We start from the raw sequence: 20,754 nt of genomic DNA on the forward strand, positions 1-20,754 counted from the left end.
TTTATAATATGGTAATGGCTTACAACAAACATTGCCTATGTAGGTCCACGTCGTATTGACCCCAACATAACGGCTATATTCAGTATTTTAAGATTTAACAGAATTTTATCGGATTATTTTTTTGAAAATAAACAAATTCTTTCCAAAGGGTGGGAGGGTATCAAAGTTCGGCCCGCCCGAACTTTCTGCTTTTTAACTTGTTATATTTCCAATTCCACATTTACATTTTAGTTTTATTCGTTTCAATTCGGCACAAGGATTGTTCAATTGCCAATGTTGACATTTTGTACGTTTCGTCGTATTTTGTACGTATGGTTTTAACTTGTGTAGTGAAAAAACGTCGTAAGAGTACGTTCAATTTTAATAACGCTGTTGTGTTTAAAAAAAAACTAATTGAATTTACATTGGGCAATTTTACTTTTTATTTTTATAAAAAAATGGTGAGAGCAAATTTCCATTTTTTACGCCTTATCGAATTTTCTTAGACCTGTACCATGTAGAAAAATAAAGGTAACAGTAAGTGTTGTTGTACACAATCGTTACAACAACCCACATACAAATTTGTTTTTGTAAGTAATACAAGTGTCAGAGAAAAATAAAAATGTTCAATAAATTATTAAATTTGAAAAATATACATTTTTGGAATTTTAATATTAAATTGAAAATGCAGAAGACTAGTTCTTAAAATATTTAATTTAATGCTTTAAAAAAATCATTCTCGAATGTATAGTTGTGGCGGTTGGCCCTAATCTCTCAACATTCAGGCAATCGCTAGAAAATCGCGGAAAAGGCAACTCCCCTTTCAAGTTGAAATCAAACAGCATACATACATAACGTTCTAAATTTTGTAATTTTAGGACACATGAAATATACGAATATTTTATATAACGTGGTATCGCTGTTAATTAACAACAAAAAAGTTTCCGAACCATCGCCTTTGGTGTTTTTGTTAAGTACAACGGCGATTTTTTTCTATTTTTATACAAAAAATATGTTCAAACTGCCATGCAGTGAATTTATATCAAAAAGAGGAAAACCTATTGTATATCAAGAAATGGAATTAAAATCACAAAACATCCTATCGAGTGTTGACCTAGTATTACTATAGATCAAATCAGCTGGGACTTGCTGTGACTTGTAATAATTATCATACAAAACTTATTTTTAAAATAATTGCAACTTTTTTTGGGGTTTCATCTATTTCCATATCTGATTTTATTTTAATTTTATACTTTTTATAGACAAATGCTCAAATTAAAACTATAATGTAATTTCTAATTGTACGGTAAATACATACTACAGAGCCATTTAGAAGAAGTTTACAATAGATTCTCTTCTCTATACTTTGATTGTTTTCATTGGATGTGTTACAAAAAAGCAAAATTATCATACGAAAAGTTCGACTTTAAGATTGTGTGATGGCTTGCGTAGGAGAAAAAAAAACGGTGCTATAATAAAATGCTCTGCACCAATTCAGTTGTAAAGCTTCTACAAAATGTGTACATGACGGCATGGGCTAGGTACCTGAGTATTCGACTTTCAGATGTGATACAAAAAAGATATTGACATAAATTTTTCATGATGGATGATGGAAAAATGCCTCAATGATGCAAATTTATAACTCCTTTACAATAAATTTAAACGTGCTAATAAATCACATTAATTTTCCAGTTCCCAAATATTTTATTTCTGCCAGTCGAAGTAAAGACCTATTAAAATAAGCACACCATGTCTTCCATTAGCCAAGTTACATACATACATGAGTAAAATTAAACTAAACTAATCCAAATGAAAGACAAATTACAAATAAAAACCAACAACTTGGCATATATATTCACTTTCGTAATTCTAATAGCTTCATTACGTACGTATATAGACTAAAATATAAATTAAAAACAATGTGTAAATTGGTCAAAAACAACAAAAACTGACAAATAAAACAAAACAATGAAACTATAAATGTCCTTATGTACCAAATAAACTTTAATTTGTGGCTTAAAGTAGATGAAAAAATCACATATGTGCGTCTGGTCTGTCCCAGTGGTAATTTTTAGTTCTGTATATACATAGGAAATAAGTATATAATATTTTTATATACTAAAAAACTTAAAAATACAATACATGGAAAGGTTAGCGAAACATAAGTCAGCCAAGGTTTTTCAGTCTGAAATGATAAAAAAATGCATAATACGTAAGGAAAATTATAATATCATAAATAAATAAAAACTCGATTTAATAAGAACAAACGAACAAAAAACAAAGGTCTGGACAAACTAAACATTTAACAGACATACACACGCGCTGCCAACACACAAACATTAAAAAACTTCTACCCTGACAATAAAACTGTATGTGAATATGGTTCTTGTATGGACTTTTCCTTCATAAATACATTTCATTGTATATCAAAAATTAGTATATTTGCAACTTAATTTATAAAACTTATTCAAAACTTTAGTAAATAAATGCAAATATAACAATCCTCATATATCTTGAACTTCGTGAATTTAAATAATTCTACGGTCTCGTAGGCAAATCAATATATTCTCCAGAGCAATCTATGCACTCCATGTTGTGCTTTTGTTTTTAGAAATTATAAAGAGTGTTCTTATTTAAATTAGCTTTATTGAATAAATTTAGACATAGTAAGAAGCAATTTCTAAATAGACATGGATACTCTATGTTTCGTACATACAAAAGTTTAACGTGTAACACATGGCATACTTTGATCAAAACATAGTTTAAAGTTGATAGAAAACGGACGGATTTAATTAATAATGTGTTTTAAATAAAAGAAAATCGAAAAAAGGAGTGCTAAACATTTACTAGAGATTTTATTATTTTGTGCAGTAGCTGATTATCAATTATTGGCATGTGGATGATGTTGCTAACTACATAAACTTTGATTAGTTGAACTAAAGCCTCTTCTAACACATACTTGAAGGAAAAGTCCATTGGATTTTTTGTATAAATTTTATAGACAAACGTATGAATAAGATAAACTAAAACTCATCACTGATCCGATCAATTTGTTCAATTATATTATCTTTGGGTAATATTTTGGCAAACAATGCTCACCTTCTTTAGTAACTCGATTGCGGTTTGTAAAACTGTATGCCATTTTCTCAGTTCCGCCTCGTGCAACATTTCCTGTTGTCGCAAGAGGTCAATCCAATTCTCATGATTGTTAGGCAATTTCCTAAAACCGAACAAATAAGAGTTTGTTACGTAAGCAAATAAAAGGAATTTGATTGTGAACGAAATAAGATCATACTTTAACGCGGCCAAATTAGGAAGTCGCGCTCTATTTAACACATCTTCCTCTAAGCGATCCTCTAATCTCCACAATTTAAGCAATAATATGACATTAACAATTATGAGGAAACATAATAGAACAAGAACAAACAGTGACAGCCACCTGTGTTTATTTGTGGTATCAGCAATCACATCGGGAATTTCTGCCGTGCTGCGTGAGGGTAACAGCTTGCGCGCCAATTAAATGTTCTAAGGGTTCTGGTTTGCTCTGTATTTGTGGTATATCTTCCAGCGGCCTTATTTGAACAGCAGTTCCTTAAAGAGAAAATCGGTCATTTTGCTTATACTTTGCTGCATACGCTACCCTAATGTGCTTACCCCTTCGAGGCCGTCTACCCTTTCCCTTGGCTGGCGGTATACATGTTTCGCTTTGCAGCGCCTGCAGTAAAGCCCCATAGAAATCCTCCAGGCCAGCCCATGTGTTCTTTTCTATAAATCCCTTTACAACACCCAAATTGATTTTTTATATTTAATTTGGGCATGAACAGACAGCATCGTATGATCGTCAACAGTTCTAAATATTATGAAGTATATAAACCAATGAATACGTGACCCTGTCATAACCATTCACTGATCCAACTTACTTAACTAAACAATAATGGATTAAAACACTAAAGCTATCTGCATATGGAATGCCAGCATTAACATTATTTACATCTATGGAATAAAGTTCGCCTTGTTTGCTGCAATCACGCATCACTTGATACTCGGTAACCTACACAGTGGGTAAGTAATTTAAAAATTTGTAATTATTTTATTAAAATATTTTTTTTTTCTCAATTTGTAACCTTTGAGGTTTTGGGTCCAACAGAAGCAGCTAATGTCACGGTGACATTAACTGTACGTGTCCTCTGTCCCTCGTCATTTCTCACCCAATCGCCGAAAACAAGATCAGTGGACTTTCGCACTGCATGGAAATCCAACAAGAATTTTGACTTGGAAAAAAGTAAATTGAACAAAGTTTCTATATTAATAGGTAGAATTGTGTGAACCAATTGTCGTCCCTCATGAGGCGATGTACATTCAGTCGTAGCAACGAACCTAAAACACGTAAATATAATTGTCAGTATGTATTATTAAAACTATAGACAAATTATCGATTGAAAAAAGCAGACGACTACTTACGGTATATTTGTTCCCTCCGAATCGCTTGAGTCAGAAATATCCGTCGGTAAGGTCTCAACATTTTTACTGGTTGTTTCTTCACGTGCTCTACTATTTTTCGACACCTTTCGTTTGCTCTCACTGGTGACGGAATTGTGCTTCGATTCCTTGCCAGGAGTGCTGCTACTATTGCGATCCGCATTACCATCATTTCCAGTACTATTTGCGTTATTCTGTCCGGGAACATTGGTTGCAGTTCCCTCCTCGGGCTTTGCTGAGATCAAGGTAAGTTCTTGGCATTTGATTTCATTTTGGTTTCTCTACTGGTTTGATATAAAGCTGCACTGCCAGCGCCGCCGCCGCCACTGCTACTAGTACTGTTGCTACTGTAGTTACTGGAACCGCTCTTATTGCTAAAAGATCGAAATATGTATATATTCGAAGACCCTTGGCTTTCTAAACTTATAGAGGGCGTTTCGTCTATGGCAGAAACGAATTCCAAAATTGCACAGCCGTCGTTTTCATCTGCTATTCTTGGGTCTACGTAATCCTCGTCGTCTGTAGTTAAGCCTAGTTCATCACCATAATAACTATGTACTAGTTCCCACACTTCTTGAGCTAGCATAGGCTTATTCATCAACGTGTTCTGCCATACTCGGAAGAGGATTAGAAACGTTTTATCTCGCGTCGTAAATGAGGAGAAGAAGTAGTTTTCGGTTAAAGTACGAATTGAAATTGCATTTGGTATGACTAGTGCTGTTTTCCTCCTTAGTTATTGACGTGACGTCTTTCCACTTTATTACCAAGCACGTTTCCCAGCCCAAGATATTGGCATGAAAACATACATAATTCTGTGAGATGTATAAACGCCCTTGGATAAGCAAATCTCGATAAAGCGCGCAAGAGTAATCTGCAAGTAAGAAAACTTCTTATTAGATTTAAACTACAGTGAGTCACAGTGAAAATGGTCCACCTGTGACAGAACACTTTAAACATTAAAAAGTCTTCGAAATCAATAAAAATATAAAACAAAAGAGGAGTAATTAGTTAGATTATGTTCTTGTAATAATAAATAGGAAAATAAACTTTAATAATTATACATTATTTTGGGCAACATTTAACATTCAGCAAAAAATGAAAAAAAATGCATGTCACAGTGAAAATGGTCCACAGTGTAGATCAACGATAAATAACGGTTGTTTTTCATATTCTTGTTATGTTTTGTATTCTTTGCCTTTGCTTATACTTATGCATTGACACGAAATTAGTTTAGATCGATCTACTGGTTCTTTTCATTTCATTTTCACGATGGGTCGTCATACTACGGTCGAGCTTCGAAATTTAATTATTGACCACTATAAAAAAGGAAAAAGCCAAAGAGAAATCGCGGCTATCGTTAATAAACCTCGAACAACAGTTGCAAACATCATTAAACGGTTTAAAAATGAAGGGCGTGTTATAAATAAGCCAAAAATTAGCCCAAAAAAGCTTTTCAGCGAACGTCAGGAAAGGTGGATTGTCAACCAAATCAAGATCAATCCAGATTGAGTGCACCGAAGCTACGCGATATGGTTGAGAAACATTTTAATATAAGCTGTAATGCCGAGACAGTGCGGAGAGTCCTTCGAAATAATGGTCTAAATGGCAGAATCGCACGTAAGAAGCCGTTTGTAAGTTCAAAGAACAAAAAAATTCGATTGCAGTTTGCTCACAGCTATGCTGGGAAAGATTTTTCATTCTGGAAAAACGTTTTATTTACGGATGAGAGCAAATTTAACTTATTTGGGTCTGATGGCAGAGTTAACGTTTGGAGAAAACCCAATCAGGAGATGAATCCGAAGCATTTGCGTCCGACGGTTAAACACGGTGGGGTCATGTGATGGTTTGGGGTGCTTGTTCCGCCGGTGGTGTTGGTAAATTGCACTTTGTTGAAGGAAATATGGACAAAATACAATATTTAAACATTTTGAAAGCCAACCTTAAACAAAGTGCTGAAAAACTCGGCATAGAAGACTCCTTTCATTTTTATCAGGACAATGATCCAAAACATACAGCTCTTATTGTAAAAGAATGGCTGTTGTATAATTGTCCCAGAGTAATCAAAACTCCCCCCCAGTCACCAGATTTGAATATAATTGAAAATTTGTGGCAGAAACTGGAAACAGAAATTCGAAAACACGATATTTCAAGCAAAAATGACTTAAAAATGGTTCTTTTGGAGGAGTGGGAAAAAATAAGTCCAGAATATACCAAAACCCTAGTGGAATCTATTCCCAATCGCCTTAAATCAGTTATTCGTCAAAAAGGATACCCAACAAAATATTAAAAATTAGTTTTATTACTCTTTATTTAGTTTAAGTTTAAGTGGACCATTTTCACTGTGACATGAATTTTTTTTCTTTTTTTGTAAATGTAAAAATTTTCGCCAAATTATGTGGAATTAATAAACTTAATTTCATATTCATTTCTTAAAGAATATGAACTAATTATTTACGCCTCTTTTGTTTAATATTTTGATTTATTTCGAAGGCTTTTTATTGTTTAAAGTGATTTGTGTGAGGTGGACCATTTTCACTGTGACTCACTGTATGTTATATTGTGTGCGTACTCTTTTATGCCTTTCGACTGTAATAGCGTGTAATGTAGTTGTCACTCATGTGTATGTATTGCAGTTATAGATTTTTCATATATTTAAGCATGTTATTGTAAATTATATTTCCTTCATAATGCTTTTAATACAGATTGAACATTTTGTTATATTTACTGATATCCCAAAGGTGCAATTTTAAAATTGAGACTTATTGGTTAGATAACAAATAAGATGAAGATGTTATTTATAATATTTGGTCGAAATTAATTTATCAATATTTGTTAAGAAAAAAATTGTAAACTTTATCCCTTGAAAATATGTCATTACAAGAACGTATGAAGTGCTTAACCAATTAATTTCGAACTCAAAGTTATGTGGCGTGGTTCGTGTTAGGTAGCATTTAATTACTTTTACACTTTTCTTTATTCTGGCAAGTTTTTTTTTTTTGTGACGAATGTTTCTTTCTCCACATGCACATACAATTACATGCAATATATCATATTTACAGCATATTACACAGCTTCCATATATATCTTCATCTGATTTCACGGTTATTGTGCACCAAATATGTAATATCAAATCGGAGTGTAAACCTGTAAGGAAAAGTAAAAAGTCGGGCGGGGCCGACTATATGATACCCTACGCCACTATCAACATTTGGCTTAAGAGCAGTTATAGTTTGCTACAGAGTGCATGATATGACTTGGAGAAGGGTTATATAAAAAAATGTATCGGAGCCGAGTTGCACAAAATAGAAACCATATTAGCCATTATTTGCACAATAACCTGAAATCAGATTGAGGATATATATGGGAGCTATAACCAATCTTAGTCGTTCTCGATAAAATTTGGCAAAGGCATTTCCGAGCTTTATAAGATATTTGGTACCAAATATCATTGTTTTCGAATGCTTGTGAGAGACTTTAGATCCCAAATCGGATGAGACATATATATGGGAGCTATAGCTATATCTGAAAGATTTTCTCCAAATTTGATGTACTTGCTTCTAGACTGAATTCGGTCGGATTTACCAAAATTCAGGACTTTTGGACTATTTTGGCCATTTGGTGCACAATAACCCGAAATCGGTTGAAGATATATATGGGACCTATATCCAAATCTGAGCCGATCTTGATAAAATTTGGCAGAGGTATTACTAACTCTATCTGATAACTGGTACCAAATATCATTGTTGTATCATATTACGAATGTAAGGGACTAAAACACCAAATCAGATGCAACATATATATATGGGAGCTATAGCTATATCTGAACCGATTTTCACCAAATTGAATGTATTGCTTCTAGACTAAATTCGGTCAAATATGCCAAAATTCAGGTCATTTGGACTGATATTGGCAATTTCATTTTCATTTATTTCATACAATTCAATATAAATAAGCCAACATGGCCAAAATCTTATATTAACATACAACAGTATAAAAACAGTCTATAACCAAATTAATCTAAAAAAAAAAACTAAATAAATAACAAAAATTATCAACGAATAGTAAAATATATACAAAAAATAATAATAATAATAATAATTTAAATTTAATAGCAATTTAGCAATTAGACCCTCAGACAAAACTCCTCTACCAAGCTGAACAACAGTTTAGCAAGGTAGAGAGGAAAAAGGAAAGAGGCATCAATACACTTAAGCGCTAATCATCACTCGTTTCAAACCGAGCGAATGTAGCTACTACAAGTATAGCAAAAAAATCCTTAAAAAAGAAAAAAACAATAAAATTATGTACTACATGGAAAATAAACAACCATAAAAATGGCCCCCCAGCCAACAACTAAAAAGAAATAACAAAAAATAACCCGCAACCAGAAACTCAATGAACAGACAAATATTCAAAACACCTCTTCTTGTACATATCAAAAGAACATGTAAAATTACGCAGGGTCAGAGGGAGCTGATTCCACAATCTCGCAACTCTCACAACAAACGCCTTCTCACCAACTACAGACGAAAATCTTGGAAACAGCTATTGCGGATTTCGAGATGATCTACAAAACACAAACTTATTATACAAAGGAGAATTAACATTCCTCATAATTCGGTAATGACACAAAAGAAGGCGATATTCAACATATCTGTCAAATGACAGTCCAAGAAACTTAATAACATACTGTGTTACACGATCACTACGGCGCAACCCAAACACATATCTAACAATAGAGTTAACAAGTTTGCGTACGCGCAGAATTAGGGAAGCATTCGCCCCAGAGATGACTTCCAAACAATAGTTGACATGAGACATTAATAAAGATCTGGCAGCCATCATCCTAACACCAAGAGGCAAATGAGCTTGAAGACTATATAGCCTCCGCATCTGAAAACGCACACGAGACAGCAACGAATCAACATACGCTGAAAAATTAAGTTTGGTGTCAATGACTACACCTAAACATCTCATCTCATCCACAACATTTACCACAAAGGAGCCAACACAGATGCACGGCGTAGGAACATAACGAGGACTATTAAACAGAACAGCTTCTGTTTTATTCCAATTTACAGACAAACCATTAGAAGAGATCCACATAGAAAGCAATCTTAAAGTAGTGTTTGCCACATTTTCCAACTCAAAGAGATCTGCACTTCTAAAGAAGACATGAATGTCATCCGCATACATGAAAACTTCACAACTGGAATTAGACACAGACCCCACAATGTTATTAATGAACATAATAAAAAGCAGAGGGCCAAGCACAGATCCTTGTGGGACACCACACCGCACAAACATCAGACTGAACACCCCTGTGCACAACAAACTGAGATCTTCCACTCAAATACGACGATATCAATCTACACGAAGAAGGAGAGAAACAAAACTTGTCTCTCAGCTTACAGAGCAGAAGCGTGTGATCCACAGAATCAAAGGCCTTAGACAAATCAAGGCCAACAAGCAAACCAACATCAGAACTATTGAACACGTCACGAATGAGATCAGTGAGGGCTAAAAGATGAACCGTGGTGCTAGAACCACGCCGAAATCCAAACTGGGAACTACTCAAATAGTTACGGTCATCCAGAAAATCAACAATCGCATCCTTAATAACATGTTCAACCAATTTCGACATAGCCGGCAGAATGCTTATTAGTCGAAGATTCGTCTGATGATAAGAACTCCCCTTCTTCGGCACAGGCACCACACGAGCAACCTTCCACGAAAGTGGAAAGGTTGACGTCATAAAAATACAATTTACAAAATGCAGAAAGTGACTACAAATGTAAGGGAATACGCATTTGAAGAACTTAATAGGTATGCCATCAACACCTACAGCATTTGACTTAATATTCCGCAAAGCACGAAACAAATCATCCATGTACACACAGTCAAATCTAAAAGAATCAAAATCATTGGCCTAACTAACAACAAAATCACGAGACGAACCTAAATTGCCAACACTACAAAAGTAATTAGTAACAGCATTGACATCAATAAATGGTACATCACAACCATCATCAAGACAACCAAATTATTTTAACGAATTCCATATCTGCACACTACTCATACGACCAAACATTTCCTCATAAAATTTCCTTCTTTCATTACGCATGACAGCCTTACAGCGGTTTCTATACATACAAAATATCTGCCAGTTGCGAACCGTAGGACGCCTACGCCACTCCAGATAAGCCTGATCCCTAACGTAACAGGCCGACTTTACCACATCCAACCCCAACCAAGCATCATTGTTTGGGCGAGAACAGCTGGTAGCAGTAGGTACAAAAGACAACAAATTTTGAAACAACAAATCGAACAAAGCCAACTGTTGGTCAACATCACTTGTAAGATACAGAGGACTAAAATCAAAATTGCAAACATAATCTTCCACACCCCGCCAGTCAGTCCTACGAAAATCCAGGAACTCAATAACCTTTTCTTCAGCAAGAACCGGGAGTTCAACCCCTCTAAAAATTAATGCATGGTGGGAAATACCAGGGCACTGCCCCTGCGAGGAAAAATTCACAGTCAAGGCATCAGAGACCAGGCAAAAGTCAATTAATGAGGTAGTGCTACGAGCAACATCAAGGTGAGTTGGACTGGAATTGTGTACAACAGAAAGCCCAAGAGATCTGCACAGTCTTCGCATTGATAAAGAATTCAACGGTTTAAACAAATTATAGTTAAAATCGCCACAGACAACAATGTTCGCATATGAATCAAAAATACCCTCATGGATAAGACTAAATGTGTCTACATCCCCACGAGGTAAGTAGACGACAGTAAAGAGCACTGTAGTGCCGCCCAGGAAAAGCTCAGCAGACAAAGATTCACACACACCATAATTCTCCGATCGGTAAACCACCTTATATGACAAATTATCACGTACATATAGCATTACAACTCCACCAACGCGGCCAACACGGTCATTATGCAGAACCTTGTACCCCGGAACCATCAACGACCTCGAAGAAACTGCAGGGTTAAGCCAAGACTCAGTCACTGCAAAAACATCAATATCACTACCAACAAGCAGACATTTCAACTGATCAACCTTATGATTATATCTAGATGGTCGCAAACTTTGACAATTCAAGTGACCATACGTAAGTTTACCATGGAAGCAAGAAGAGACATGCCTGAAAAATTGAGCATCCCTGATCACGGGTCCGAGATTCCCATCAAGGGACATAGAAATCAAAAAAAGGCTGGGTAGCATAATTATAGAAGTTAGAAAAATCATAGAAAACAATAAAATAAGAATAAATACAATAAAATAAAAATATAATAAATAAATTTATAATAAAGCAAAATAAAGGCAAAATTTGTTATATTAACAATTCACTTGGCCCAAGAAAAATAAGAAAAAATATCAAAAAATAGTGAGATCAACAACACTAGCATACCTTAAATATCTAAGCAAACAACTATTATACAGCATTACCATCACCAAGCAGCAAACCAGGAGCAGAATTCAGCTGCACGCCACTTACTGCACACTGAGATCGATTGGCCAATTCAAAAAGCTCACACTGCTCAAGCATCTTTTTCACTCCATCAGGGAGAACCACTTCAACTAAAGGCTGATCACCATTGACCAATCTAAAACTCCTAATGTGCTTCTTCCTCAGCAAATCACGACAAGCAAACACCAGCTTCGAAGTTGACTTAATCAGGTGATCATTTGTGTACACCCGGGATTCAAGAAGACAATCCTCCATTACTTCCCTCAAAAGTATACGCCCCCTTTTGGCAAAATTTCGCATCAAAGCATCTCTGTCCTGAATGGAGTTAAATTTAACAAGAACCGCTCTACGATCAGAGATGTAGCAGCAATGATGCAAGTCACGAGGCCCCAGATGTAATCCACAAACCTTGGCAATATTAACAACTTGCGCTCTAAGGTCTTTAACATTATTAGGCAGGCCTCTGATAATTACATCTGAACGGTTCAGCCTGCGCTGGAGCATAGAAATAAACAATTCCAAATCTCGAATTCTACCCAACAGTCTTTCCTCCATACTCGCAGCAGTGTTCTTCACCTCACTAACAGCTGACTTCAGTTCATCCACTGATCTACTGATTACACTCAAACTGCTTTTCACCTCAGAAATTTGAACACTATACAACTCAAACAGTGCATCAGCTTTGGCTTTGAATTCACGTACACACTGGTCCATGTAGATATCCATCTGTTTCTTCATGGTCAAAAGCAAGTCATCTTGCCAACGGCGCACAGTGTCAGAACTGCCAACAACAACATCATCAACAACAGAGGCACAAGCAGCCGGGGACATATTCGGCACCGAATTAATAAGATTGCCACGATCAACTACCCCAGACACACCATCACCACCAGCAGACCGCACACAGGTACTACAAGTGTATCTAAGAGCCTTATTAACTCTAGCCTCAGCTTCAGACACACCCACACAATCCAAATGAAAAAAATTCACACAACCAGTGCATCCAATTTTGTACTTAGACTTTGCAATATGTTCATTGCAGACATTGCAGATCAATTGGGACGGCATTTTAAATATGTGCAACTATGCGCATCTACCAGCAAGACAAAGCAGCAGAAATATTTTGTTGTGGCACTCCAGAAAAGCTGCAATTAACACGTAACTCCAACAACAGTGAATGGCAAGGAACTCCAAAAATAGTTTTCAAAATACTAATAGCCAATTTCATTTCATTTCATTTATTTATTTATATGTTGCAATGAAAAAGCCATTAGGCCAATAAGTATAACAACTATCAAAACTACAAAAGTGTACTCCAAAATAAAAAAAAACATCTTAAAAATATTACATAGTGTATCTTAAAGTAACCTAAGAAATCATATGTAAAATATGGACAAAAAGGCTCCCCAGCCAATGAAAATAAATTTAAGTCTATTGCTGGTAATAAAAAAAAAACAATATTTACTTGCTTCTAGACTGAATTCTTATATTAGCCATTTGGTGCACAATTAAACCGAAATCGGTTGAAGATATATGGGAGTTATATCTTCATCTCAATCGGATAATAAATGCGTCCTGCATTTTGTTCACAAGAATTCAAGGAAGGACAGATGGACTGACATGCATAAATCGTCTCAGAAACTGATTCTCAAAGTTAGTATGGATCTATCTCGCTTCCTTCTCTATGTTAGAAACAAATGCACAAAGACATAATATCCTTACCACTATTTGGTGTAGGGTATAAAAACCACATTCAAACGTTTTTTCAATTTTGGTGAAACTTGATTCCCATATATGTCCAGACTTAAGGTGTGGGCACATGAGCAGCTTGAAGTCTTCGCATATCATATTTTGTAACATATCATAAAGGGATGCCAGAGCCCCACTTGAATCCTGCCGTCGTTTCTATATACTTTGTCACTAAAATGCCTAGCCATGATGCCGAGAGTACCCACACCTTTGGCGAGCTTTCTTGCTATAATTCTTACATTTAAACAAGGCAATTTGATTTCAACAATTTTGTTGTAGTCTTCTTGGTCGACCTTATGTAGGCCATTCCAAGAATGAAGGCTAATTGATTTTATTTACTAAAATATAGGGAAAAGAGGAAGCTTAGATGAGGCATCGATATTGTACATAATAAATGGCCTCAATTACAGCAGCTTAACAAGAACACTTTTAGCTATGAACCCGCAGACATGTAGTGAATTACTAGGGTCGTTGGAGAATTTGACCATACAAACGTATGCAAGGAAGCAACAAAGAATGATGAGGATAAGAAAAGCACAAGTGTCTCAGTTGTAGCGTTCCCAAGGGAGCAAAATGTTTTAATTGCAATAAGTTTGGACACATATAAACTAGTTGCCTACAAGCCAAAGTGTAGTAAATTTGCAAAGATTGGTAACGTAAGGGCACAACCGCGGCAGCAATGACATGAGATAACTGCCCATCGGTTATGAAAGATGTTACGGTCAATAATAAGAAATATGAACGTTTTGTGGACACGGAAGCGACTTTACCTTAATGCGGAAAGCTGTAGTTCTAGAATCGCTAAAATGGAATCAGAATATTACCAGATACCTGTCAAGGAAGAATTCAAGAACCCACGGCATTTATAACACCACGGGGTCTATGAGTATAATGGATTATCAAATGATAGCTCAAATAATACGTAAGCTGAAACATCGAAGAAACGTCATAAGCTATGTGGACCAGGTAATAATCCCGTGCTTGACAATTAGTCAAGGACAACAAGTGTTGAAGAGTTCCTAGCAGCCATAAAAGGAGGGTTTTGAACTTATAATGTAGGTATATAGTATCTAGCTTAAGAAGAATTAAAAAAATATTTATAATATGACAGGTTACAAAGTTCATTGCTCCCGGGAATCTCATATTGTTGAGCGGTTAAATCTTAATTAAACTTACAAACTATATAAAATACAAAAGAAGACTAAAAAAGAATAAAAAAAACATTGCAGCGTACACGTTATCCCCATGTGTGCCGGAAATAGCCTTTTCATAAAATGCTGCGTAAATTTATTGGCATAACTTACTTCTTCCGCAAGTTCGTGCCAAAGTATAGCCAAATAGCAATGCCACTCACATGACTAATGAATTCGTTTATTACCCTGAAGAACAAAATCACAACACAACTATCATGGCACTGTTTGATCCAAACAAATAACATGAAGTACACACGGATGTTTGTTCTATTGGTTTGTCCAGAATATTATATCACCGTAAAGGTGAGGAATTCCGTCCAGTTTTCTACAACAGTCGTAGGTGTAATGAAAATGAAGTAAAATATGCCGGTCATGAACTCCCGATATTAACAATTGTCGAGACGCTTGAAAAGTTTAAAATTTACCCACACCTCAGGTGCGAAGAGGACTCACGCGGATGGGATGAACAGAAGTTCGAAGTTACCATCAATTCAATCTAGAATAGTAGCGAAAATGTTTTGGTACTCACAACGAACATGAACGACTGGGTTTATCAACTACAAATGCCGGATAGTAAGCTGAAACACATATTTGAAGCTCTTCATAATAGTTTACAAGGTGATGAAACTGAAATGAAACTACGTCATAGAAATGGAAGGCTATTTCGCAATGTCACCAATATGAAAGGTATGATGATTCCAGAAAGACTTCGGTAGCGAACGGCAAAGGTTTGTCACGATGAATTGGGAAACGGTACGTAAAATCGCATTTTCAGTCACGTGTGGAATGCTGCTACAAGGTGAAAGCGGAAAAGGCAGAAGCTGAGCTACATACTGACGAAGTCCTACCGATTTCAATCGGAAGCATCAACATCACATCCCAAAAAGTAAGAAAGAAAATCAATATGTCCTAGTGATTTTCTATTCATTTGGTCACAGCGTTGCAAGGGCATACCCGAAGAATTGTATCGGATATGGGAACGGCGTTCACGTCGGAAGAGTTCCAACAGTTTGTTTTGAATGCTTTAAAATGTCTAGCAGATGGTACAAAAGAATCCGACACTAATATGCCAACAATACAGTATGAACTCGCTGCCAAATGCAAATACAAATTTCAGTTCAATTGATTTAATATTCAACATAAGTCTCAGAGATGTCGGAAAGGAGAAAGAGGGAATTTCAATGTTAGGAAAATTCAACAGCATACAGTTGCTAACATCCATGCACAAAACCTATTCAGTACAAGGAAGACGATTTAGTGATGATAGACAAGGACCATACATCGTCACAAAAATTATCGGAAACCATCGTTATCTGGTCGAAGATCTGTCCAATATAAGTTTGAGGCAAAGGAAATATTTCGTTGTTATTATGTGGAGCGAACATATGAAGCCCCGGTGCTATGGTGATCCAAGTCTTGATGCCAAAGATAAAAATGAGTCCAATGATAGTTCGCCCAGGAGGGACGTTGGGTCAAGAGATGCCGAAATGTGAAATGTGTGAGAGTTCTGCTTACTTGAGCTATAACGCGCAGAATTTAACCTTATTATCCATATATCCTTTAAGCGAGCGTATACATCTAGACGACAATTAAGTGATGTTTTCGACTTTACATTACTATCTTTTGAGGATAGAGGTAATAATAGAACATGCAAATGATAACTTTATCCCTGGGATTTGCCTATGTTCACTTTAAATAAATGCAACTTTAAAGAGATCCTCTTAGTCTGGGCCTAAAACAATATGGACATTACGGTTACTGAGGTTATTGCAGCGAAAAAATAAAAGAGTAATGTTGGTTATATTTGCTTTTCTCCCAATATATATAATTTTATTTGCCTTTAATCTCAATGTGTAATCTATTTTTAAATTCAATTGAATGATAATCAAACATGACTTACCAACTATTAAACGTTCCTCGGCTGGCACCTCCTTAAATAGCCTCTTAAATTCTTGTGAACGTGTTTTATAGTTGGGATATAATACGTTATACCACGACTTCTTCTTTGCTCTTTCAGACAAGCGTGAGACGTTTTTAGCCTTATCGGACGATGGCTCTGCCAAACTATATGCACGTATAAAATCAGTAGTATTTTCACTGAATTTGCTTTGAGAATCCTTTAAAAATAATAATAAAAAAAAAACAAGTAAAAATCTAGGACACAAATCTTTGATATCTCACATTGAAAAAATAATTAATTGAATTAAACCGATAGTTAAGACATATACTTCTTTCTAGAGGGAATTGGTCAAAATCACACATTTTTCTTCGAGTACCTAAGTTAGAGCATTTGAGAAATATAAGTTGTTCCTTTGTTAGTCAGCTAAATTTAAACATAACTTTGCAATACTTAAAATAAACTGAAAGCATGTTTTGCTAAACGTTTGAAATTAAAAAAAAAAAAACAGAGATATAGGTGGCTATGAGTGACACATATTTAATCAGTAGTTATCAGCAGCGTAGCCACCATTACGTCCAAAATAGGAACGCTTATCGGCGGAAAAATTGAAAACTTGTATCAATGTTCTTATCACAAAATACAGTAGGATCCCAATAATTTAATTTCAAAGAAAATTTTTTTCGTATTGAAAGGGTTTTTTGAATTTATAAAGAATTCAAGAGGTGTTCAATAGTCTGCCTAGTTTGAAATCGATTAAATGTCCAGGCGCGGATGGCTCGATACCTAATATAATTCTTAAATATTGTTCAGAAACATTAGCACTTTTTTACTTCCTTTAGCTAGGTATATTGTTTAATTATTCACTTAAATTTGGTCACTTTCCTACTTTCTGGAAAAAATCTTATATTATACCTTTACATAAGTCTGGTATTCTTACTAATGTGTCAAATTATAGAAGAATGTCAAAATTAAGTGTCATTCCAAAATTGTTCGAAAAATTAATTACTGCAGAAATTTCACTGAAAGTTCAATCTATATTGAGTCCATATCAGCATGGTTTTCGTAGTGGTCTTTCAACTACAACAAATCTTATACAATTTACGTCAACAGTAATAAAAGGATTTGTTCAGCGTAAACAAACTAATACAATATATACTGATTTTAGTAAAGCTTTTGATAGGGTTAACCATCTTACTTACAAGATAGATCACAACTAGTTTTGTTTGAAGGGTATCTATCCAAAACGATTAACGTTCCATCGGGTGTTCCGCAAGGAAGTCACCTTGGACCGGTCCTCTTTCTTTTATTTATCAACGATTTACCTAATTCCATAAATTACTCGAAATTGTCAATGTTCGCAGATGATGTTAAATTATTCATTTCCCATAATTGTGATAAACAAGCTAGTTTACTTCAAAACGATTTAGATTGCCTTTTTCAATAGTGCAGGTTTAATTGTATGGATTTAAACATAAGCAAATGTGAGCAAATGTGCTTCTCCAAATCTTCTTCTCTGATATTGCAATAATATTGACGGTAATTCATTATCAACTGTAGATTCATTTGTTGATCTTGGCCTCTTCATGGATCCAAAATTAAATTGTAATAGCCATGTAATAACAATGGTAAATAAAGCAAATGGTGTTTTAGGTTTTGTTTAACGGTGGGCCAAAGAATTTTCTGATCCATATATAACAAAACAGTTATTTACGTCTCTTGTCGGAACTATATTAGAATACGGTTCTGTTGTATGGGATCCTCAATATGCAATATACTCAGATAAAATAGAATTCGTGCAAAAACAATTTCTGCTATTCGCCTTTCGAGGTTTACATTGGAATAGTAATTTTGTTTTGCCTTCCTATGCTAGCAGGGTAAAATTAATTAGATTGCCTACACTTAAAAGCAGACGTATTATGTTGAACTCCATGTTTGTACTAAAAATATTAAATGAGAATTAATGTTCCGCTTAGATCTAGTAGATACTACCAATTTTTATATACCGATTTACAACGCACGAATTATTCAATGGGCGAACCTCTTAGTAAAATGTGTGTTGACTTTAATTCTGTCTACTGTAATGTAGATTTTGCTATGAGTTTAGAATTTGTTAAATCTAGAATAATTTTATTTTTAAACAATTAAAATACATGTTTTATTATTTGACAAACTAGCTGATGAATTAGATTCTGTAGCTGGTTTTTAATTCCATACTAAATTCGGATCATGATGTGTACGCGATCCCTCGGTCGGTATGGGTGGAAATGTGAGGCGTGGGGACGTTCGAAAAAAAAATTACATTGAAGTGGCCGACATTTTCATGCGAACACGATCATTTATTTTCTGGGTTGGCGGCCCCCGGTCGGAGATTTGTAATAAAAATGGCCTTCAAACGGCCAATGAAACTGTCACACTCTGCCCGAAAAAAATGGCGGCAGCTGACCTCTTTGGCAAGTAAACTCGATCATTTTGTATGTTTACAAACTGATGGACAGCGAATGTTTTCTCATCGGAGAAACCAATTCGGCTGTTCACCACTTTCGGCCAAGAGAATGAACTCTCTAGCTCTTTTAAGTCTATTTTCTTTCTGTTGCGGTGTAAGTTCTTCCATTTTTTGGAATTTCAATGGCTTTACCGAATGGAATATTGGGATATGTTCAGCTCACGAGCCATTTTTCGGCCAATGCGACAGATCAAGTCGCTTCTTTACTTCTCGAACTATTTCTGCTGTTGTTGCTGTTTTCTTCAACCCACTTCCTTGACCTCGGGCTACGCTACCAGAGACACAAAAGCTTTATTCACGTTTAAATGCTGGAGTGCTCTAACGATAGCCACTTGTGGTTTTCCAGCCAAATATAAACGCTTGAATAACTTTTTTTCTCACCAAAATGCTTTTGTACGCTTGTAAACAATGTAATGAGCAGTCACTGGAATAATTTTAACAGTTGTCGGACGGGTGGCTTAGAAATGACAGCAGTCTGAAGTTGGTTGCATTTTTTTTATCTCACCCTGTACTGTCCAGAGCCACAGAAGAAGAATAGGTGCAAGTGAATGTCCAAAAAAAAAACTCCGAATACGACTGTCAAAAAAAAAATAAGGACAACGAAAAGTCCAACGAAATATTACGTAAACTGCTCCAAGTGATGGATAATGAGATAGAAGCATTCATCGATTCTGGAAGTGATCGCAGTTTGATCCGAAGAAGCTTTGCAATAAAAATTTATGATACGGAAAAGTGCAGTGTTGCTTTAAATGGAATTGCTGGAGGCAAATACGAGTGCACAACGTTTATATGTGCCACGATGGATGTTGACGAGAACCGACTTACAACGTGAATCTTTATGTGGTGGAAGATTTAAGGATTCCGAATGATGTACTTTTCGGTCGAAATATTTTATACCAAAAAATTCGACGGACCATAGTTGAAGGTGACGCGTGCTGGATGCAAAGCGTCAACACGATTTCGTTTAGTGAATTGGGTAAGTTTAACTTAGTTAAATGAAAATTGAAGTTACCACGCAAGAACCAATGCGATGTAAGCTATACCTTATTGCATTTGCAAATCGTCCAAACGTTGCAAATATTTTAAAGGACTTGCTCGAAAACGAAATTATAAGGAAATCGAATTTTTCGTACACATCGGGAATTGTATTGGCCGAGAAGAGAAATGGTGAACATGGTTATGATTATAGGCAGTTAAATAAAATAACTGTACGTATACCACACCCAATGCCTGTACTGGACGAACAGATAGCGCAAGTTGCACGCGACTTACGAATGGGTTACCATCAAATGAAAGTAGAAGTTAACCGCGATCATGACTTCAGACGGACACTACGAATTCATCCGGATGCCATTTGGTTTGGTGAATGCACCCGCACTATTTTAGCAACGATGAATCGTGTAATTGAATTCATAAAACCAGGAGAAGTTTTAGCGTATCTTGATGGTGTGATAATTCCTGAATGATTGAAAA

At 35.5% G+C, this 20,754-nt stretch overlaps 1 pseudogene; it reads right to left on the bottom strand.

The window, feature by feature from the left end:
- Positions 1-2,617: 2,617 nt before the first annotated feature.
- LOC131805944 (protein Aster-B-like) overlaps positions 2,618-20,754 on the bottom strand; it is a 33,713-nt pseudogene continuing 15,576 nt past the window's right edge.

This window comes from Musca domestica, unplaced genomic scaffold (genome assembly GCF_030504385.1).
Source record: "Musca domestica strain aabys unplaced genomic scaffold, Musca_domestica.polishedcontigs.V.1.1 68, whole genome shotgun sequence".
NCBI lineage: Eukaryota > Metazoa > Arthropoda > Insecta > Diptera > Muscidae > Musca > Musca domestica.